Genomic DNA, 23,612 nt, shown 5'->3' on the forward strand with positions numbered 1-23,612 from the left:
ATTCTTTATACTTGGAGTAATTGAATTTGACTAATATGAATTAAAGCTTTGTCTGAGATTTCTTTTGTTTCAGGAAATTTAAGTTTAATTTAACACACATAAAGGTTCACTATCAAACAGAGGAATCCTCTGCCTATCACCTAAGAAAGAACTAAGTTGCTGAAAGCATTTTTATGAGGTTTGTTCTTTCAAAAGTTAAATTCTGTTTATCGAATAATTTTTTATCTGAAACATGTAACGCTGACAAATAACCTTGTGTCCTTCCGGTTAACAGGATTATTTGTCAACGCCAATCATAAAATAAAATAGCTATAGCCTTAAAGCTCAACTCTTAGTGTAATTCATGGCAAGACGGGTGACGAATCTCATATTCTTTCTCTTGATTTTTTTTAAATATATATGCAATTTTTAAACTGAAGGAGAGGTGAACTTAGACCGCGAACAGGTAAATATTTTTCTTGTTGTCAGCTTCAGTAAGAATAGTTTTTAAGAAATTTAAGAATAGTTCGTTAAATTCAAATTATGTTTGTACTAATTGAGTTTTATATTGGTTTTTGTAATGAACCGAGCAGCTGTGTGCAAAACAGGGCAGGAAGTAAATGGGTACTATTCACTATGCATTAATCGATATTTCAGATGAGCTACATACTTTGCGCTAAATAAAAAACGCAACTAGTCTAATTAATCTAATGAACACATTTTCACGAACTTAAATTTGAATAAATTGTTTAGTCCAGTAGAATGGTCGAAAGCTTACCCCTTTTAATATTAATTTTTCGCATTTTTGAGCATTTCACTATATTTCTAAAATTGTTTGAGAAGCAGTTATTATTTTTTAAACAATTATTAGAATTCATTTTTTGTAAGGATTATTTTGAGTAACGAGTGTTAGTGCGGGACTTGTTTATGTGTGTTAACACTTGTGTGAAAAATATCTTGTAGTAAACTTTAGATTGCTTTCAATACTAAACTATTGGGACCTTTTTACAGATTACGACTAGTCTCTTCATGCTTTTAGGTCAAGAATCTATATTCAACTAGAAAAGTGTATGTTTATTATAGAGAAACCATTTTTTTTGTAAAGAGAAATGCGTGTTGTCGTTGTTGACGTATGCCATTAAGGCAGATGGGCGATTGTTCTTGTTTTCCAGTGGCGCCATCTATGGTCAAGAATTAGACTTCTGCCACATCAATACGTCACGCCCGTTAATAGGGTAGACCCACTGATGCATACATTCATTCTTCCACCGATCGTAATTTTGACCTGAATCAGAGAACGATAAATCTCAAATTCAGTACCCCAAGAGGTATTGATTTGTTATGGGAACATGGAGGACTTTGAGACTCGACAGATTTAACGTGCATCAGTCACCATTTACTACACGGGAAGTCTTCGGCCGGCAGGGATCGAACCCACGACCATTTGGACATGGGCCCAGTTCCCTACCAACCAGGCTATCCCAGCCCAGAAAAATGCATGTTTACAGAAAGGGAACGTGTTCAATTTCGTAACTTAAAATATCATCTGCACAAGTTAATCAGCCTAATTAAGTTTGTATCTTCATACATTAAAATTTAATTACTGAAAGATTAACAAAATTTAACTTTCTTTCGTTTTATAAATTATACATATACAACATTGGAATAATAATACATTGATTTAAAGACTAATGATCTCACATTTAGAACACCCTTTAAAGATCATCAAACAACTACATTTTAACAAAATGTCCAATAAATGAAGGGAGAAAAAAACCATTCTGTTTTGAACTGACAATCTCCCTTACGAAGAGTGATGAACCAGCATACTTGGAAATAAATAAAAAAGCAACTGTTATATCAAGTATACTACAATATTTGTAAATATAACATTTGTAACATTTACATTAGTAAACATTTGTAATCGCTGCTAACAGAAGAATCACGAATAATGATGTTAAAACGAGAATTAGTGGATAGGTTTATTTCTATCAACTCTTTCAGCTATATTAAATTTTACGTTAAAATTATTCAATCAATTTTTTCTCTCTATATATTTCTATATCTTGTTCAAATTTTTAATCGTTCATAAAATACTTTTTATTCATCCACTCGAGTTCTAACGCATTTTTTTAAACTTTCAGTGGCCGTTAATGCAAAGTTTTCAAATATTAATTCATTAATTTGAGTTTTATATGGGAAAAAAAAAATTCTCTTATATAACAAATATAGCAGGATATAAATTTAGAAATAAATACCGTCAGTAGTGAAGCGTGTAATTATTTAATAAAAAGTAACTAAAAGGAAATTTTTTTTGCTGATCTAAGTCGGAATTGGCTTTAAAAATTACTTGTTTGTAAGTATTTGTGGAGATATTGGTTTACATATTTAAAATAATTGTTCAAAGAATAACAGATAAAGCTCTTAAGACTATATTGGCCTTCTAATAAGGAAAGAGATTCTCAAGTCGAATAAAATATGAATGCTCATTAAAACATTTCTACTTAAATCAACAGCAATATCTCCATTAATTATCTTTTCTACTGATTATTGTAGTATCCACAATCTCCATTAAAGGTTATAATTAATTAAAATACTTAATTTTCAAGTAATTAGGAAAGATAGACTTTGTAAAATTTTTTTATTGCTATTTTTCCCCCTTTTAAATGCAAAAAAATTTCTCACTTTTTTTTACCCATATCAATTATTATTCACAAATAGTAAATTAATACAAGTGGGAATTTTAACTATGAGATTTTAATTGAGACGTTCTTATAAAGATGCTATGATTAAATTTTGCAATGATAATGATGCTATGAGTTAAATTTTACGTGTTATTAATTACTACTATTAATAATTAAATAAAGAAATTTAGATTAAATAATTAAATATAAAACTTATGTGCAGTAAATTAAATAAAAACTTTAATTTCCAAATTGTGTATTATTTAATTAAGTATTAAGCAAGTGCATGTTTCAATATATATTAATTACTAATTTAAAATTTATGAACTTTTACAACCATGGCAAATTAAAATGTATTGTTATTAAATGTTTTCAAAAGTTTAAATAGTTCATTTATATGATGTTTATTTACGAAGACATTTTAAAACTTCATGAAAAAGGTGATGTTAGCGGATACAGAAATTAGTTTGCATCATTTCCTTATAATGATAGTTTGACAGATTCCAAATCTTTCTAAGAATTTGTTCAAATTAAAGAACGTCTATACGATGTAACACATTGAGTTGAAATACATAGTAAAAATCAATCAACGTGTTATACACGAGTAATTTTTATCAAGGTTCAAAATCTTGCTCATAATCTTTTACTCTCTGAAACCTTGATCTGAGCTTTCAAAGAATTGCATTTAAAAACCACGCTTAACATAAACCACTATGCACATTAGACAAATCATTCAGCATATCATGATCATTTTCTTCTCTGATTCAAAGTTGAGTTCAATATCTTTTACTCTCTACTGAAACCAAGATCCGAGCTTTCAAAGAACTGCATTTAAAAACCACGCTTGACATAAATCACTATGCACATTAGACAAATCATTCAGCATATCATGATCAGTTTTTTCTCTGATTCAAAGTTGAGTTCAATATCTTTTACTCTCTACTGAAACCAAGATCCGAGCTTTCAAAGAACTGCATTTAAAAACCACGCTTAACATAAATCACTATGCACATTAGACAAATCATTCAGTATATCGTGATCAGTTTTTTCTCTGATTCAAAGTTGAGTTCAAAATCTTTTACTCTCTACTGAAACCAAGATCCGATCTTTCAAAGAATTACATTTAAAAACAACTCTTGACATAAATCACTATGCCGGTTAGACAAATCATTCAGCATATCATGATAAATTTTTTCTCTGATTCAAAGTTGAGTTCAAAATCTTTTACTCTCTGCAGAAACCATGAATCGAATTTAAAATAATATCAGCAAAAATACTATCAAAGGTATCCTTAACATTTACCACTTTACACCTAGAACTAATCAGTCAGCTTATAATGATAAATTTTTATTAATATACTAATTCGAATATACTATTACTCCCTACAAAGACCTTCAAAAATTCGCATCTCTAAGACACACTCAACATACTCCACTTTGCACTAAGGGCAAATTATTCAGCATATCATGATCAGTTTTTGTTTAGATTCAGAATCGAGCTCCAACCTCCAAACTCTCTTTTAAATCCATACTTCAAATTTGAAAGAATCGTATTTCAGAGACACATTCAATGACACAATATATAAGAAATAAAACATTTATCTTAGCTCTTGATTCATACTTTTTGAAATACTCTATATTTTAAAGCGAGCATTTAAATTAGTTATGTATAAAATACATTCACCGAATGAAAATATTCATTAAAATTACAATTTGCATTTCATGCAAAAGTGCAAAAATGGATTTGCTAAGAAAACAAGTAGAAGAAAGGCGAATGGACATAAAGGAAATTTGTTTTAAGAAAAGCCTTGAGTAATTTGAATACAAAATGGATCGAAATGCAAATTAGATTTCTCTGTATTCTCCCTTTTAACGAGTTTTACTTTGCGTGCCTTTTCAAAATTGTCTTTTGCCAATTATGACTTAATTCATCTTTTAAAACGACGTTGTCATAACATTAATGACTCTTTATCGATTCTTCTGAACTTCGACTCTGACTCAAATTGGATATTAAATATCGGACAAATTAAGTTACGTTTGATCGTAACATGATTTATGGAGTCGTTTATTAACTGTGGAAGTAGCAAAGTGAGTGTCTAACATTAATTAAATGTAAAAATAATAGTTAGTATAAAATGAAATAGAGCTCAGTAACTAAATGAAGTAAATATGGAAAATATATCTTATGGATAATAGAAAGAAATTCCTAAGAACTGAAAAAACAAATGCAATTTTTAAATCTAGCAAATAAGTTTCAAATTTTTTCTTTGCTTTATAGCATTCTATGTATTCTTTATAAATATGTCTTATGTGACATTCTAAATCACAGATTTTTTTTACCTAATAAAATCCATGATTAGCACTTTGATAAAGAAATACTGATAAAAACTCTCTTTCTCTCTAAATTAAAATGAGTTAAGCCTTTTAAAAATATGTAAATGCACGGCATTTTATAAGAAAACTAGTGATTTTTAGTTTCAATTTGCACTTAGAACATAATTTTTTCCTCTTTTAAAACGTGCTTTTTCTGAAACATTTTGTCTTGAGATATTTTTTAGATGAATAAAGTAATAAGATGAATGAGAAATTCAATAACAAACCTAAACGGTGTACACATTAAAAACACCACAAAGATTTTAAAGATGCGAAAATTAATTTACATTGTTTTGTGAAGTCTTAAATAGATTTCAGTTGCAAATTATGAAATAGAATTGTACTGAACTCAAAATAAGAAACATAACACTTTTTTAACCTTCTATTTTTGCATTTGATTTTCATTTACTAAGATATAATTTAATTAGTGGTTCAAGAGTGGTCCAAAAATATGGAAAAATCTGTTCATTAGATCAAAAGTTATTCAGGCTGCTTACTTTTTCCTTTTGCATACTGTACGCATTTTCTTATTATTTTCTGGATGCACTTAGCAAATTTTAAAATAAATGGTTAATTAAAATTTTATTATTAAGTCCTTTCTTATGCATTTAATTAATTTCGAAATGTGACAGGCATTAATTTAAATTACTATCTTCTTAATCTTTTCTCATAAATGAAATGATATTATTTCAGTTTGAAATACATGTAGCAATATCAGTCTGTCTGATATAAAACGCAAACTGAGAAATTTCCAGATGATAAAGCATTAATTGAGAATGAAATTCTAATTCTCATGTCATATTTGATCGTATAATTATTAATCAACGTGCCCCCCCCTTTCTGAACTGTAATCCTTCTAAGTCTTTATCTCATTTAAGAGCGAAGTGATGTTTTTTTAAAATTACGAAAACAATTTTGTGCGGGTTTCAAATGTTTGGAGTAACTTAATTAAATATTTTAATTATATTAAAATTTTAATATCTAAAATATGTCAAAAGGAATTTTAAAAAAACTATTTGATTCCTTAAATTGTAAAATTTATGAAGAGATTTAGAAATACAATCATTCATCGTGTTGCTTGCATTTTACAGAGTTATTAATTTAGAATATTTTACAATTTAGCTATAATGAAAATAGTTTTTTTTAAATAATACGTATGATATTGTGTTAAATTCAATTAATAAATTTATTAATTAAATTTTTACATTTAAGTTGTTTTAAGTAAATTAAGTTATATTAAGTAAATGATTAAATGTCATTATTTTTAACTTTTGAGTGTTTTCATTTAATGTTTTTACTTAATATTTTTAATGATTTAGAACTTTTTAATTATTTGGGAACTTTATAATTCTCTCCTTAATGTCAGTTTAATTAAATTATTTTTGTCCAATAATTCTTTTAAATTTAGATTTCCTTACAAATTTTAATATATCTATATATTTTATATGCTATGAGTGAAATGATTTTAGCAATATCGATGGTTCGTTAATTATTTAAGCTAAAAACTTTTAAAGATTTTAGGATCTATTTAAATTATTTAAAATAAAATTGTCTTAAGTTTCTAAGTGTTTTATTACCAGTTTCTGCTTAAAATATTTAAATGCTTATAGTTATCTTTTATAAGTTGTATATAAAATTACTTAAAGATAATAAGTGATTTTCATAAAAAATAATCACTGAAATTTTTAAGCACCAATAAATTTAATGAATTGCTTGTAAACATTTTTAATAATGTATAAAAAACAAGAGAGTAGAGATCTTTGGTGACCAGTCTGGTAGCTTTCTCGAATTTGTCACTTCACGGTTTACAGAAACTATATGGTCCGTTTCATGGCAAAGCACATCTCACAGACGAGTCGAATTTTACCATTGCGTCCGTTTATTAACATTACATGGAAAAAAATTGTTTCAAGGCAAATCACGTCTCATAGACACTTAGAGATTTACCATAGTGTTCGTTTATTGGCACTACATGGTAGAACTCTGTTTCATGGCGAAGAACGCCTCATAGACACACCGAGTTTTACCATAATGTCCATTAACAATGATGGTAATAACTCCGTCTCATGGCGAATCACGCGGCACTGATACACCAAGATTTACCATAGTGTCCATTTAATAACTCTACATGGTAATAACTCCATTTCATGGCAAATCACGTCTCATAGACACATCAAGATTTAAAATAGTGTTAATTTATTAACACTACATGGTAGAACTCTATTTCATGTGAAAAAACGCCTCATAGATACACCGAGTCTTACCATAGTGTCAGTTTAATAACACTGCATGGTAATAACTCTGTTTCATGGCAAAGAACGTCTCATAGAAACACTGTGTCTTATCATAATATCCGTTTATTAACACTACATGGTAATAATTCTGTTTTATGACAAAGCACGCCCCATAGATACACCTAGATTAAACATACTGATCATTTATTTACATTAAAAGGTAATACTCAGTTTCAGAAGCCCCCTTATCAGAGCCTGAATTTACTCAAGGGTTTAAAATACTGAATTTTATAGGATGAATGACACTCTTACATTCTAATTTGAATAAAATTAAAAAAAAGTAATAATAGCTTTCTTTCAAAATAAATAAGAAAAAGCATATAGCTACTAACGTCCTTTAAGTTAGCGCCAAATATAACTCCATAGAAAATTTACTTTGTTATAGAATTTAATTGCTAATAAGACAATAAAATAATGACCGAAATTCATACAATAGTGATTGATACTTCGCTGTTGAATTCTCTTTAATACTCCACACACATAAAAGCTTTTGATAATATTTTCAGAATATAATGTTCTTATATCACCTATCATAATTTTTTATCACCTATCTCACGATTACATGATTTTATAAGATTTTATTCTTCATGAGGAAAGTTACAACAGCGCCGAATAGCCAATCAACATTGCTATACAAAAATGAGTCTTTTTTAAAAAAAATTCGATGGCTCAAGAATCAAGGACTATTCGACTGATTTTGCTACATTTTGTTCCTTGCCATACAAAATTATATTCTTTAAAATGTGAGAGAAAATATGTTTTTCTTTAATTCAAATTTTTTCAACTATTTTTAAATAAAATATAAAAAATATTAAATATTTATTATGAGCAATTTTTGCGTGAAATTCTCCTTGGGAAAACAAATTTTATAATTGTGAGCAAAAATTCTTCAATTCGCTTAAAAAGATCTCAAAATATGTCGAAAAATAAAATTAACATGAAGGGGTCCAAACTTATTGTTAATTTTATTTGGGTCCTAACTTTGTACCGATCTCCTGATTAAACTATTTTCCCTGATTGCGGCTACCCTCAATATTTTGGGGAACAGAATTCCGAATCCAGTATGCTAGTTCAGCGAAAGTATGTTTTCGTGTCTGATTTCATAAATTAAAACATCGTTTGTACTAATTAATTAAAATATTTAAGTTCACCCCTCACGCCATTAAGATTGAATCTCAGAATGTGAAGATTCGATCATTAGATCAAAAGTTATTTAGAGTGGTCCGCTTTTTTTTTCTTGCACTGTACATATATATTAATCTTAGTCATGACACAAAAATATATTTGCATTTCCTATATGTAACATTGTTTTATTGATGCTCTAAAAAAAAAATATGGTTAAATATACGAGAATATGGTTATATATTTATTCTTATCGTAAACTTTAAATCCAAGCATATTTACGTATTTTCCAGATATTATTATTATTCGCATTATGTTTTCACAAATCGTGCAATTCAGTATACATTTTATTTTTTGTGAAAATTTGTTAGTTTTATTTTTTATCTCACGCATTGAAAAATACTCAAATTTTATTTAAAAATGTCTTGTTTTAAACTGTAAAGAAAATAAATCTCTATATTAATTTAGAATGAAATTTAGATAAAACTGACAAGTTTGAAAAAAAAAAACAATAAAAAATAAAATTACGCATCTTAATGCATTTAACCTTATTTCAACTTCGTTAATTTTAACCAGGAAATAAACCACTTATGAAATTTTGTCACGTGACGACATTAAAACACTATTTGTCACCTCTCGATGGTCAGGTAAATAGCAAATAACCGCGACAAATTTCAGAACGCTGTGAAGAAATCATGATCATCAAACTCACAGCTTGGAAAGAAATAAAAATATTTAATAGATGTTTCTTCAGAATTTCGAAATGGCAAATCAAGAATTGATTTGAGAGTGACATTCAGAGAAATTTTTTCTTCTCTTTAATGCACTTTAACACAATTTCAAGGATTTCAAACCACGGTTGAATAAGATGCTGGATGCAAATAACAAAAACACACTTTTTTGATGTTTTTATTGGTTTTTAAGATAAAAAAAAATCGCAAATCAATTTTAAGACAAATGATTTTTATATGAAAAAAAAATGACTACAAATCAATTTAATGTTTAGTATTAGCTGTGACATCGATAGCTAGGTATATTTTTTACTCGAATTGCTGCAACAATTGAAATTTTTTTGAGGAGGAAGTATTGTGCGTTTACAAACATCATTATAAAATGTGAAGAATCTAATAAATTTTTCTTTTTGTTTTGACAATGAAGGAAATGATCAGCACGGAGTTTTGCCCCATTTTTCAAAATTATTAAGTTTGATATTCGCTGATGTTGATACAAAACTAGTATTTCAAAAAAGAACCTTTAAGTTAGGATTTGAGAATTTTAAAATTTAAAGAATAGGAGGGGATAGGATTTCTCTCAGAACCTAAAAATGTCTTAGATGAAAATATAATGAAGGAATTTAATATGTGTCTCATATCTGTTAGCCATTAATTACCTCAAGATACTCTTTTCTATAAATCATGGAGACTCGCTGTTTGACAACATAGTTATTTTAATTAAAAAAAATTAAAACTTGGCAAAGCTGGAAAAGTTTACACACAATTCAAAAAAATATTATAAATAAATCAAAATAATAATCTTTTGCTAATAATAAAACACAAATAATGTAGACAATTTTATTGCTATTTTGTTGTTATGCTTTAATTTAAAAAGCAGCTGTAATAAAACCAGAAACCCTTTTAGCACAATCCATCCTTACAGGATTAATATGATTGCGCAATTAAGTCTAAGAAGTTTAATAATAGTTGTCTTTCAATTATGAACAATAATAACTGTTAAATGAATTTTTTTTTATTGTGTGTGTTTTGCTAAATATTCTTTAATGTTAGTAACGAATGTTCCAACCTAATGATTAAGGATCAAAAAATCAGAAATTTTTGAAAAATAATTAAGTAATTTCAACTGCACAGAAAAATTAAAGAATAAAAATAGCAGATTTTGGCTACAATGCATTGGTCATACTTAAGTAATTACCATACTTTGCCAGCTTTTCTATCCTGCTTTGAACATGCAATAATCTCTCCTGACACAGGAATAATATTTCATCTTTTCAAGATAGGTTGAGACAGGACATTCCCATTTTAATTTAGTTTAGAATCATTTGAGGACTTTCATTTAAACACAACAGCTTTTAGAAGAAAAAAAATAATTGGTATATGCATAGCTGAAGTTTGTAACTTCTGATAACACAAGAGAACAGATTTTTTTTTCTGTTGCATGAGATTTTTTAACAGATTTTGAATACTTTTGCACTGTTAATTTCAAATCTGCCAACCGCTGGTTTCGGTCTCCAAGCTACAGTTTTTGTTATATCATTTTTTGTCTATCTTTTGTCGAGGTGTGCAAGTTTAAAATCATGGCATATAACAGGGGATCGCGTACATGCTGCGACAAACTTCTAGGTGAGTTAGGGCACATCATCAGGATTAAAATTGCATAGGAACTCATGCTCAGAATTTTCATCATACGCCGTTTAGGACACTTCCCTATTATGAACTGTTTCATGGTGAGCTTCTAAACAGGTCATAATAAGAAAATTGCGCATGACGACATTTCATGGCATAATTTCCTACACATTTTTAATCCTGATGATGCCTACCAATTCCCCAAAAAGTTTGTAGCAGTATTTATGCGACCCGCTGTTATAACGGTTTTCCTCTTGCATGTTTCAACAAAAGATAGATTAAAAATGTCATTTTAAAAAACATCAGTTGTTTTCGGAGCAAAACTAATTTCAGATTTCAAAAATCTACACACCTGCATTAGGCAAGATCAAGTATTTGTATAAATGCTACCAAAAATTTGTTTCCTAGTCGAAGTAGAAGTTGGAATCGAGTTCTTGGGAAATTTTGAAATTTCTTCATTAACAGATGGGATATTAGCTTTTGTTAAAAGTTCCTTATTGGTTATACTATTGGACCAGAAGATTTTTAATATTATTTTTAAGCATCTATTTTGAAATTTTCAACTTTTTCTTTTTCTGATTTCGGGGGACTCCAGCATTCGGCATCATACAGAAGAATATAACCTGTTATAACGTTTTTTAACCTGTATATTTCAACAAGATATAGACTAAAAATGTCATTTTAAAAATCCTCAGTTGCCTTAGGAGCAAAACTAATTTCAGATCTCAAACATTCCTACGCCTGCATTAGGCAAGATCACGTATTTGTATAAATGCAACCAAAAATTTGTTCCCCAGTCGAAGTACAAATTGGAATCGAGTTCTTGGGAAATTTCGAAATCGGAGTTAGATTCAAATGCTTCAACTACCGATTCCATAGCTCTAAAGAACACTGAAATTATGCACAAAACAAAGGCCTATACTGACAAATTTAATAAAGATAAAATATTTCCTTTTTTTTTTGTTTATTGCTCTTCTCAGTGACTTTACATTATTAGTTTAAACAAAAAATTTTTTTATAACTTCATCTCTTCAAAAAGGAAGAAAAATGGTAAAACCAAAATCATTTCGCATGTTCTTGTTGGTGAAAGTCAACTCATGATAGTCAAAATTTTTCACAAGCAAGCAATTTTCTCCGCTACTCATCCATTTCAGAGGACAGTCAAAAACCTATTCCCTCAATCTTAGCGGTAGTCCCTGTATTAGTATAATTGGTAAAATTACAAACAACTGTAAAACTATTAAAAACATACTCCATAATACTAGCAGAATTAACTACCAAAATTAATTAAGCATCCTTGGCTTCAGAAATATGGCGATATTTCACGTTTCTTCTGAACGAAACAGTACATTTTTTTTATTAACTTTGCCTTTGCTTTTTACCTCAAAACTAATTTCTCTTTATTTCAATTACATTTGATTTTAAATTATTTAACTTTATAAAAACACTTTTGAGAAAGCAAACTATAAGCAAAATTAACACATTGTTTCAGATAGCAATACGTGACGTAGCACGTTGACGTAGCGCGGTGACGTCACCTAACTCAGTGACGAAGCACGTTGAACACTGAGCTTGTAAAAAAAAATAATTAAGCATTAAAGTACGTGTGCCATTAACTCATAAAAAATCGTCTATGATTTAATGTATAACGATGGCTAATGCTAAATCAATGGAAAAAAATTATTTTTCAACCCGTCTACTAAACCAACTAATTAAAATATTTAAGCAATTTTATCATATGGGGCTACAATTGATTTTTTGTATTCGATGCCCAAATTTCAGGATCATAGCTGCATTGTTTTTGGAGTTTTAAGAGATTCGACGTAGACAATTCCGCGACAAGGGCAGACAAAAATACTCTGCAAAATGCTCTGTGTAAAACCCAAAAGAAAAGTTGAAAAATAAAATCAATCGATAACGACCGAATATTCCCTATAGTATGTGTCGCCTTAAGAGCTAGTAAATGTCATTGTTTGCAAACTAACAAACAAAAGGATAGATTTATTATATTTGTATACATAAGGAATTGTTAAGCGGTAAAGTAAATAACATTTGGTTGCTTCAATTATTCTTTGAATGGAATTTTTAAAATTATTTAAATTTAGAACTTTCTGAAAAGAAAGATAAAAAGAAATATGCCGACATATTTTATCGTTAAACCGCTACAAGATTTATGCCTCTCAAGAGTACATAAATTTAAATCATAATGCGTATAATTTACGACAATAGTTAGCCACTTTATTATAATGTATGCGAGTAAAAAGTAGTTATTTTTCGTGTTTTAACAGTAAACTAGAGAGCACATAACTCAAAACAGAGTTAGCTTCCTTAAATCATTCTCCGCCTGAAACAATGCCTATGAAGTAAATCATACAGGTAGATTTTAAGATAGAGTTTGAATTCAAAATGTGCAGTTATCTGATATTTGTTTAAATCTTTTGCTTCTCATATCTGAAACGTAACTATTATTTCACGAGCGTTGTTTCTGAAATTTTGTGAAATCAAAGATATTTAGATGGGTAGTCAAATGAAAGATATATAGATCCAACTTATGGAAGATATACACCGAAGAGCCATTACATTATGACCACCCTCCATCTATAACAATGGGCTCGCCCAGGTTTTCATGGTTTCTCGCTCAGGAACAATGTTTTCATGGGGCACATTAGGACCCATAATCTTTATAGAACAATTCTTGACGTCTGTAAGCTACTTGAACATAGGTGCAGACCAGGTTCACCCATTCACGGCAACTGTTTTTCCTGCGGGGAATGGTGTTTACCAACAGGATAATGCACCATGTCATAAGGGTAGAATCGTCATGGATTGGTTCGATGAACATTCCAGTGACTTTTAAGTCATGTCTTGGCCCCCAAATTCACCTGACCTTAATCCAATGGAGCATTTGTGGTCCTACTTGGAAAACCAAATTCGTGCTGCCACGCTAATCCCTCGCAATGTGAGGGAATTGCAGGACCAGTTGGTTAGCGCTTGGTACCAGATACCTCAGATTACCTATCAGCACCTTGTGGAATCAATGCCACTACGGGTGCTAGCAGTTTTTAGGGCTGAAGGTGGTCCTACATGTTATTAGCAGGGTGGTCATAATGTAATGGCTCTTCAGTGTGAATCGATATAAAAAAAAAATTGTGACAATTTTTTTTTTATACATAATGCATTTTTTTAACTCTATAGTGTTTTTAAAATGAATACTTCGGTTTTTTTCAGCCCATCTCATTTTTAAAACTGTGCCAAATGTATGCGTTTAAGAATTTAAAAATAATTACACTTCCCTCTCAAACTTACACATTTGCTAAAATAAAAACGTGTCAGACCTCCCAGACAGATATGAACCTTAATCTCTCACATCCAAATGATGAAAGCAAGCAGATATAATTGTATTTCTTCTTCAGATCTTTAAGATTTGTCGGATGAATGGTTTGCAAGATAACTCAAACAATGTAAGAACCTGGAACTTTTGCTATTGTGAAACGCAACCTATTTATACTGCGAAAAGTAAAAGTCAAATTTCTTGCAATGTTTTTACAACTGTTGTTCACTTCTGCCATTATGAGCTTTTCTTTTTCCTACATAACGATGCAATGAGATTACGGACGAGTAAAGAATTGTTAGTTTTTTTAAATGTAATTTCCTTGTTATGTGTATTTAAGATAATAGAGAAGAATGCTGAATATATTTGGGTGCTCGTAAAATGAAAGTAACATCATTTAACCTGTTTTGAAACGGTGGTTTGGAGTTTTAACGCATTCGTAATTTTTCGACTCAGGAAGTATGCGAAAATAAAATATTACATTAAAATGAAATTCATAAGTTGTCTTTCGTCCCGGAAATAAAGAAATCGTTATTGTTAGAGTTTTTTTCTGCCTGTCTTAGTTCACAAATTAGGTTTCATTTTCTGTTCTTGCTGATGCTCGTTAAGCCATTCTTAATGTCTTCAAAAATAAAACATGTAATTATTTGAAAAAGCATAATTCCGTTTTATGCAAGATGAAGTAATTAAAAATAATTAAACCAATTGGTTTAAAACATTTTAGGTGCAATTATAAACATGTAAGTAGAGAGTATCTATGCTTTTCTGTTGTTACGACTCTAACATGTTTCAGCCTTAATTTTTTACTTGATGATTTTGTTCGGAATGTTTTATTACGTTTTTGGAGAGTTCCACATGCGTTGTTTATTAAACATTTCACAGACAACGACTGTCGTTTAAGCAACAGGAACTTTGACGTAACTCATATAAACAATAAAACTTCAGAGTAATTACGAAAATCAAATTTATTGAGTCATAAAGTTGGTAAGCCTTTGAAGCAATTTAATTGTCTTTTGATATTTGAATAAAATTTTAAATTTTTCCGGTAATGCTTCATTCCTTAATTTGATAGAAGAAGATATAAATTATGGTCATTCGTATTTCCTAAACTTTTTAAGAACAATTGTGAGATAAAATTGCAATTTTTTTATCACCGTATGATAATAGTTTGTCGATAAAAACTGTTATTCCCATTGAGCGCCAATTTTGTCAAACATGAAGGAAAAGTCTTAAATAATTAGAAGGAATAATTAAGTTTTAATTTAAAAATTCCCTACTTTTTACTCATGACCATTGTCTTTAAAAATGTTTTCTGATTAAGGATGAAATATTAAAAATATTTAAAAATTAATTATGAAATAATAAAATAATTTTGTAGTAATAAAAGTATTTAACAGCATTATTTAATAAATCAGAGATTACAAAAGTCCTTACTCTAAATTACATGAAACGAAATTATTAATAAAAAAAATGCTTTCTGGGTTTGCTGAAATTGCTGGTGTTTGAATCAACAATTAATTAAAAAATTGAGTGGATGAAGCTTCTATTCTAATGACCATTTTATGGTCACAAAAATTGAAAAATGCCTTATGTGTGTTGTGAAATTGCTGGCGAATAAGATCCGCAAATAATAATTGAAAAATTGAGTGGATGAAGATTCTACTCTAATGACCATTTTATTGCCAAAAAATTGAAAAATGCCTTATATGTGTTGTAAAATTGCAGGGTAATGAGATCCGCAAATAATAATTGAAAAATTGAGTGGGTGAAGGTTCTACTATAATTACCATTTCACTGTCAAAAAATTTAAAAATGCCTTATGTGTGTTGTAAAATTGCTGGCGAATGAGATCCGCAAATAATAATTGAAAAATTGAGTGGATGAAGGTTCTATTCTAATTATCATTTTATTTCCAAAAAAATTAAATAATGATTTTTGTGTGTTGTAAAATTGCTAGGTAATGGGATTAACAATAATTGAAGAGCTTTGTGGTAGAAGGTTCCATTCAAATTGCAATTTCAATAAGTTGGCTTTTAAATTTACCTGTTGCTTTTTTCGTACCTTCATATTCTGTGTTTTTGGTATATTTGTGTAGATATGATATTTAATATTTGTAGGGTACCCTAATCTTGTCCTTACAAATTGAATGAGGAAAACTTTTTTCAATGATTTTTGTTCAATGGTTTTCAATTTTGGTTCAGAGTATCTGCTTCCAGGTATAGTAATATTAATTTTTTTCACTGTTTGAAGTATTGAAAAAGTTAAATACATGCAGTTCAAAACACTACAGCTGTTAAAATAAAAGCCAAATTACCTGCATAATTTTCAGTACATCTCTTGGATCTCTGTGGATATCCCTTGTATTAAAAATTATACGGATAATATGTCGGTTTTTCATTTACTGCATGTTCCATATTATACATGAGGCACCCACTTAATTTATGTTAATAATTACTGGCGAAAATGAATATAAAAAATTTCACAAAAGCATTACATCATGAAAAAAATTATGTGTGAAGGAAAAACATTTTAAGAATGCTAATTCGTAGTATAAAAAGTAGAATGCAATAGGTAAAAAAGATTATTGCCTTTATTTCATGCCCTTCTTATTCTTCAGCCTTATTCTTCATTTTTATTTCATAGCAAAATCTTTAAATCAATTAACTGTTCACACTTTAGCTCTCACTCTCTTGGTATGCAGTCAAAACTGTGGTTTTCTCAAGTTGTTGTCTACTTCTTGTTGCCAAATGTGTTTGAATCCTTCTTCCTCTTTAAAACACTCAAACATAGAATACAACAAAACAACTTTTAAAAAAAAGAACAAGCAAAAACATATAAATATACGTATAAATATGCATATATTTTGGTTCTGAAACCAATATCTTACCTAGGCGTCTGAGCATAAAATGTTTCGACACTGAGGAAGATACAAAATCCATTTGGTGTTTGGACATTGAGGAAAGTTCTTGTTTATAGAATCGAAACTATAGAATTTTCATCTATGTACCTTTATTTGTACTGCATTAATCTTGTTTAGTTTTTTTCATACGTAGCTCAAAATATACTCTATCAGCATTTGCACACTTAAACACTATCATTTATTTAGTATCTTCAACCACTAAGATCTGAGAAAATACATTTTGGCAAAATGAGTTACGTTGTTTATTTAAAAAAAGCTAAAATGAAATCTTTCTCGAAGGGATATTTCTATCTAATTCTTTAAAAAAACATTTAAAAATTACAGTTTTTTTTAAATTAATTATGTTTACAGCATGCATCAAATTTTTAATTTCTAGCTTTGCAAAATACGTAATTAATTATTTCTGGCCGTCTATATTGGTTAAATACAAAATGATTTGTATTCGAAAATTTTGATCAATTTTTGTTTTTAATAATAATTTAATTTCTTTTAATTTACATAATTGTCTTAAAACATAAATGTAAACGATAGATTTTACGGAGAACTAAACCAGTGATTTAAAATCCATAGGCAGTCCCCCACATGTGGATTATTTTCCTCTTAAAAATTTTGTTAAAATTTTTACTTCAGTATTTCTTATTAATTCCTGATACATATGCATCAAAGTACATATGCACATTAACACGATTAAACATCTTGTTTCCTTTTTAGGGAATTAGGTCTTGTTTTTTTATTATTTACCACAGTCCGTCAGAAACTGCTCCCGCACTGGCATCATTTTATTATTCCAGGAATCTCAACTCGCTTGTTAGCTCTACTCACCAACCCCCATTATTGCTTCATATTCGCCATTGTTTTTCTTATTTAAAAGTTACTAAAAGTTTTTAAAAATAATTTTGTTCATAAAATATATAATTATTATAATTTAATGTGAGCACATTTTATTAATTTGCAAATCATAACAAAATAAAAGGATACCTTGATTTAAAAAATAATCTACTGTACTTTAAAGAATAAACTGAGGAATAGAGAATGAGCAATGCAATAAAAAGTAATAAATGAGAAGTAATTTTACTTTTTACCAATATATGACGATGACCTTATATTGTATGAGAGTTAGCATTGGAAATTTTTTTATCTATATTTATTCTTTATATTTTTAAAAATTTTGATGTAAATGTTAAGATTTATATCTCTCAAAATCTAATATTTTTCTTGTTTTCATTTATTTATTTTTTGTAACTTTTGGCATCAAATGAAGAGCGAATTTATAAAATTTAAATAGCAAGAAATATAATTTTTTCTATAATAATTCTTATTTAAAGGAAAATGTAATGAGAAAGAATAAAAGGAACGATAGAAAGATAAAGAATTCTTATTTAAGGGAGAAAATACTCAATAATAATAATAATAATGATAATAAAATTGCAGTAACTTCCAAGCAAATTAAAATTTAAAAAAGAAAACTCTTGTTAAGTTTATAATTAAACAAGTCAAATTTTATACTTGCAGCAGAATTTTAGCAAGCACATTTTCGTTTTTGCTACAAGTTAAACATTCTCGACAGTTAAAATTATCGAACTAATAATTGAACTGCAATTCTTTTTATATCGTCGAACTTCTTTTACATTTTTCTATACGCCTTCGTAATTTTCAGTTTCTAATTCTTATGGTTTTTGCTTAGCAAAAAAAATATATATGTATATATATATATAACGTAAAACAGAAAAAAGGGAGAAAAAAACTGCAAAAAACACTTAAAATCGCAATAACTTTCGAACAAATTAGAATTTCTAAAAAAAGATGGAGCTAAATTCATAAACAAAAATGGTTCTTTCAGTATGTCTAATTTCAACTCTGTAGTTGCATTCCTGTTGCCCGTATGGAGACTCCTATGGTAATACTTTTTTTCCAACAAGTTTAACAATTACTAATTCCCAAATTAATTATCAAAATATTATTTCTTTTTTACTCTATTGTAATCCCTGTACATTTTTCTACACCCTTTAGAAATTTCAAGTTTTACAGTTTTTTCACAGCAAAACAAAATGTAACGTTAAGTACTGTAACACCCAAAACAGAGATCTTTCTAATCTTTTTAATACAGGCAGCTTTTTTCATTTGTATACGTAATAGGCGTCTGTTTGTCATACATTATTTTATACTAGTATTTTTAACAACTAATGAGCCTCGAGGTGTTTTCAAAAAAAGAAAAAAAAAACAGTGCTACTGTATAGTTTAGTACTGTTCAGGTAAAACTACTGTGTAAGTTAGAAGCAGATGCACAACATGCAAGTAATATTTATGAAATATTCAACTTTTTCTACTCTTTAAACGGATTATCTTTAAATCCAGCAGCGTGATTTTTTCACAGAATTGCTTGAAACTATAAATATTAATCTCGGATAAATGTGGTGGATTTTCGCATTATTTATTTTAAGACCTTAAAAGAAAACAGAGAATTATCTAATCTGAGAATTTGAAAAACGACTATTTTCTTATGTATACTCTGAATTCAAGTAAAATTGGATTAATTCTCTTTCCGCAGATTTTTTTTTTTCTTGGTTGAAAAGTTTTTTCCCATCACTAATCAAATGTTTCATTTTTTACTTTTACGTATTCACTTTAACCCGATTGATTTTAAAGCAGACTTAAGCATGACATTTAACCGCATTGCCTTGAAATATCATTTCCGTAAAAACCGGAAGGAAGTTGAAGTCTTCCCGTTTAGTCGAATTTTTAATCGCTTTTGCTACACGTCTTGATTAAATATTAAGACATCCCAAGCGGATATGTTGCTCATCTTTAAAGAAAAAAACTGTTTCAGACATTTTTTTTTCAGTTTTAAAATTGTCGGCTCAAACATTGGACACATACAAACAAAAATGGACTCTTTATGATATCACAAGACGATACTTAAAATCCATTGCATAAAAATAGAATAAGCATTTAGAATATGAAAATAGCATGCAAACTTTGTAAACATTATACATAGTTTGAAAGAAATTTCGTAAAAAAATACAAAGTGTGCTATAGTTTTGTCGTGGGCTGTACTAATCCATATCATTAATGCTTACCTTCTTTTTTGTGCATTGATAATTAAAATTGATATCTAAACCAAACGAATGGTTTTATCGAAACAATAACTAATTATCAAAAATCATTAAAGTTTTAATAATGACACTGCAAATATTCAACACAGTTTGCAAAGATAGTTGAAACTGCGTATGATATTTGCATTTGTAACGTCAATGCTCGTCACACGTGACATTTGGACAAGCGCACATATGCATATGACTTATAAACTGCGCTGAGTTCGTGCAACTGCGCGGTGGTACGTACATACTTGTTTCCCCCCAATAAATATACGTTTATTAATTTATGTTTTATAAAGAAACTGATATTGAGTCAATTATAAAAAAAATTCACAAATTTTACATACTTAATTAGGTATGTGTGATTTGCGTATTGAGAACTGTTTCTTTTTTCGACCCACAATTGACCCTTCCGACTCGGATCGACCCCCATTCACCCCCCTGTCTCAGATCGACCCCTGCTTTTGCTAAATAGACCCTTGGGGATCTATATAGACCACTTTGGCGACCACTGCTCTATTTGATATTGATATTAGAGGTAAGACGTTACTTACGCGTCATACATATGGCATACAGAAAATATCAATCAAAAATGAGCGTTATTACAAGCAATTTATTTTTGATACCGAAAAATGTAATTGATTATACTTTAGTCCAATTCTGCGTGAAGCATGCGATTGCAGGTACAAATTAATATAGAGGAAAACAATTTATGTAGAAATAAACAATTAATACAACATTACGTTAAGTAAATCGTGGTTATAGTTATGCAACAAATTAGTTTTACAGTAACTTATACATAGTTTTACAGTAGCTTGAATATTATTACTGGATATTTTTGTTTCTAAAATTGATGGAAAATATAATTTTGCTGACTCAAATATGCTTAAATGCAATATTTTCTGAATATAATAATAAAAATAAATTAACAGTAGATTTTTGTATTTTTAATCATAATTACAATTAAATTTTGAAAATATGGCATAAGATGAAGAGACTTCTTATAAAACATTTAACTAATTTTAAAAAAAAGATTAGAATGTCTGCTTTAGATACTAATAATGTAGAAAGTATGAGAAAAGATTAGTATTAAGACTCGTTAAGAATCAGTTGTCAATATTGTCACATTTCAGCAAACAATATTGAAAAAGTAAATTAACAATATATTTTTTTTATTTAATCACATCTTTATCTCATGATTTAGTAATAAAAATATCACCTGATTGGTATTGACTTAATACTTATTATGTAAAATTTACAATTTTGTTATTTGTATAATAATGTTTTAAAAATTTATTTTCGATGTCTAAGACACGTCAAAATTGAGCAATGGGTAAAATAATTAAATTAAAAAATGAAAGGAATATGAAATAATAAAATAAACATAAAGTAATAAAATGGACATAGAATAAAATAAAGCAAAATTAAATATAAAAATATCTATTAAAAATGTGATTGTATCCTTGTATTCACTGTTTACCCATTGGTCAAACGTTTTTTTTTTTTCTGGATAAATTTTCATAAACATCAAGTGAAAATTTCAAAAAGAAAATCACTGAAATCACATAGTTGTGCATGGTTTGTTAACATTGCAGCTATTCGGCTTGATTTCCTATCACATTGAATCAATTTTCAGTTCAAATTTAATAAGATACTTGCAAGCGATGCCATGCTGCAAGTTCGACACCCACGCATGTCTTCGTTTGCAGGTGTCCAATTAAATCTGGAAATTTTATTCAGCGCGATAATAATCCCCGCTTAATATCTTTAGCGTTAACAAGCCATACACAACCATGTGATTTCAGCGGTCTTCTTCTAGAGTTGCAGGTATCTAGAGTTGTTTGTCTTATTGCCATCCAATGGTCTAGATTGGTTTTCAATTCCAGCGAATATCCCTTTCTTGAAAAGTCAAAACATTCGGTTCCTTCTTTACTTTCATATTTTATTGAAATCGACTCCAAGGTAGTTTTTTATGAATAAATTAACTATAAAAAAGAACATAAAAGTGTTTTAAATTAATGTTACGTAATCAAATTAAAACTATTCTTTTTAACTCCATGCGGGTGAAACGGAAAAGGATAAACTCAGTCTGGAAAACAATTAACTCCAAGAAGTTCCAAAATTATCGTCTGCTTCTTTTCGTTTGCTGTTCTTTGAATAATACTTACGTTAGTCTGATTTTTATGATACAACTCTTTATTAGTAAATATGGTGTTGAAGTGGATCTAGTCAATGAAGATGATCTCATCTAAAAGTGTTTGGACATGAAAAACCTAGAACAAGACCCATTTTCTCAATGGGTAATAACAAAACAAATAAAGGGCTTTTTGAATGGGTAGTAATTCTTACATCTGGCATTGGAACAGTCAGCAGTATGAGATCATTTTTATTATAACCAGCAGTATGAGATCATTTTTATTACCCTATTAGTCAATCAAGTATAAATAATCAACAAGGTTTTTAAATTTCTATTATGACGTGACAATGATTTCCCATAAGTCAATATCTGAAATAAATTTATTGCACTTGTTTCCTACTCAACTTTTATTACTGAACTTTAAATTGGGATAAATTATTTAGACACTTTTAATTTCTGCGTCACTCATAATTTATGAACTTTATACGAAGGCGATTTTTTTAATGCATAAAATGGCAGATTTCCAAATCAAAAACTAGAATAAAAAGTCTCCGTTATCCGAGAACACATTGTTCCTCCAATATAATGACTGGCGAAACTTGTAAATCTCGGACAAATCGAGGTCAAATGGTTTGAGGTCTATTACTTATGTTTGGCTTCGGTTTCGATGCCTTTTATCAACTTGCCAAAATCTTCATGAGTTATGTGTTTAAGTTCTTTCATTGGCGATTTTTCTCTTCAAGGAAAACACTTGTCCTTTTCTTATCTTTCAGTATCGTCTGTTCAAAATTATAGTTTTATAGGAAGGGTGTCATTTTTCTATGAATCTAAACTTTCTATTTCAACTGGTTGTTTCTTAATGTCTTGTCATTAAAAAAGGTGATTTGATTAATTAAATTAAAATATACAATTGATTATTTTTCTTGGTGTTTAAAAATTAATGAAAATATTTTTTTAGCTACAGTTAAATGGCTACAATGTTTACTCTGAGTATGTCAAGGAAAATCCTAAAAATTTCTTGCATCTGTTTATAAAAAACAAAAAAAGAACTTTTAATAATCCTCATTTTAACGCTAATAAACGCACTATTATCTATAAACATGCATAGCAACCTATTGGACAGCATAGTGTACAGTCCGCAAAAAAAAAAAGATATCACCCTGAATAACTTTCGTTCTAATGATCCGATTTTCACGAACTAAGTGTCAATCTTAATGGTTCCTGGGGGTGACCTCAAATATGCTAATTAATTAGTGCTAACTATTAATTAAGTTACGAAATCAGACACAAAAACGTACTTTCTCTGAATAAACATATA

The 23,612-nt window shown here is 28.8% G+C and overlaps 1 protein-coding gene across 1 annotated transcript in view; it reads left to right on the plus strand.

Annotated features, from left to right (window-relative positions):
• The first annotated feature begins 335 nt into the window (after positions 1 to 335).
• The window catches only part of LOC107448792 (uncharacterized protein MAL13P1.304), a 94,989-nt gene continuing 71,712 nt past the window's right edge, over positions 336 to 23,612 (plus strand). The window contains exon 1 of the mRNA XM_071183398.1: positions 336 to 445. The gene's annotated coding sequence lies outside the window, so the exon portion shown is untranslated. The remainder of the gene's footprint in view (positions 446 to 23,612) is intronic.

This window comes from Parasteatoda tepidariorum, chromosome 7 (genome assembly GCF_043381705.1).
Source record: "Parasteatoda tepidariorum isolate YZ-2023 chromosome 7, CAS_Ptep_4.0, whole genome shotgun sequence".
NCBI classification, from domain to species: Eukaryota; Metazoa; Arthropoda; class Arachnida; order Araneae; family Theridiidae; genus Parasteatoda; species Parasteatoda tepidariorum.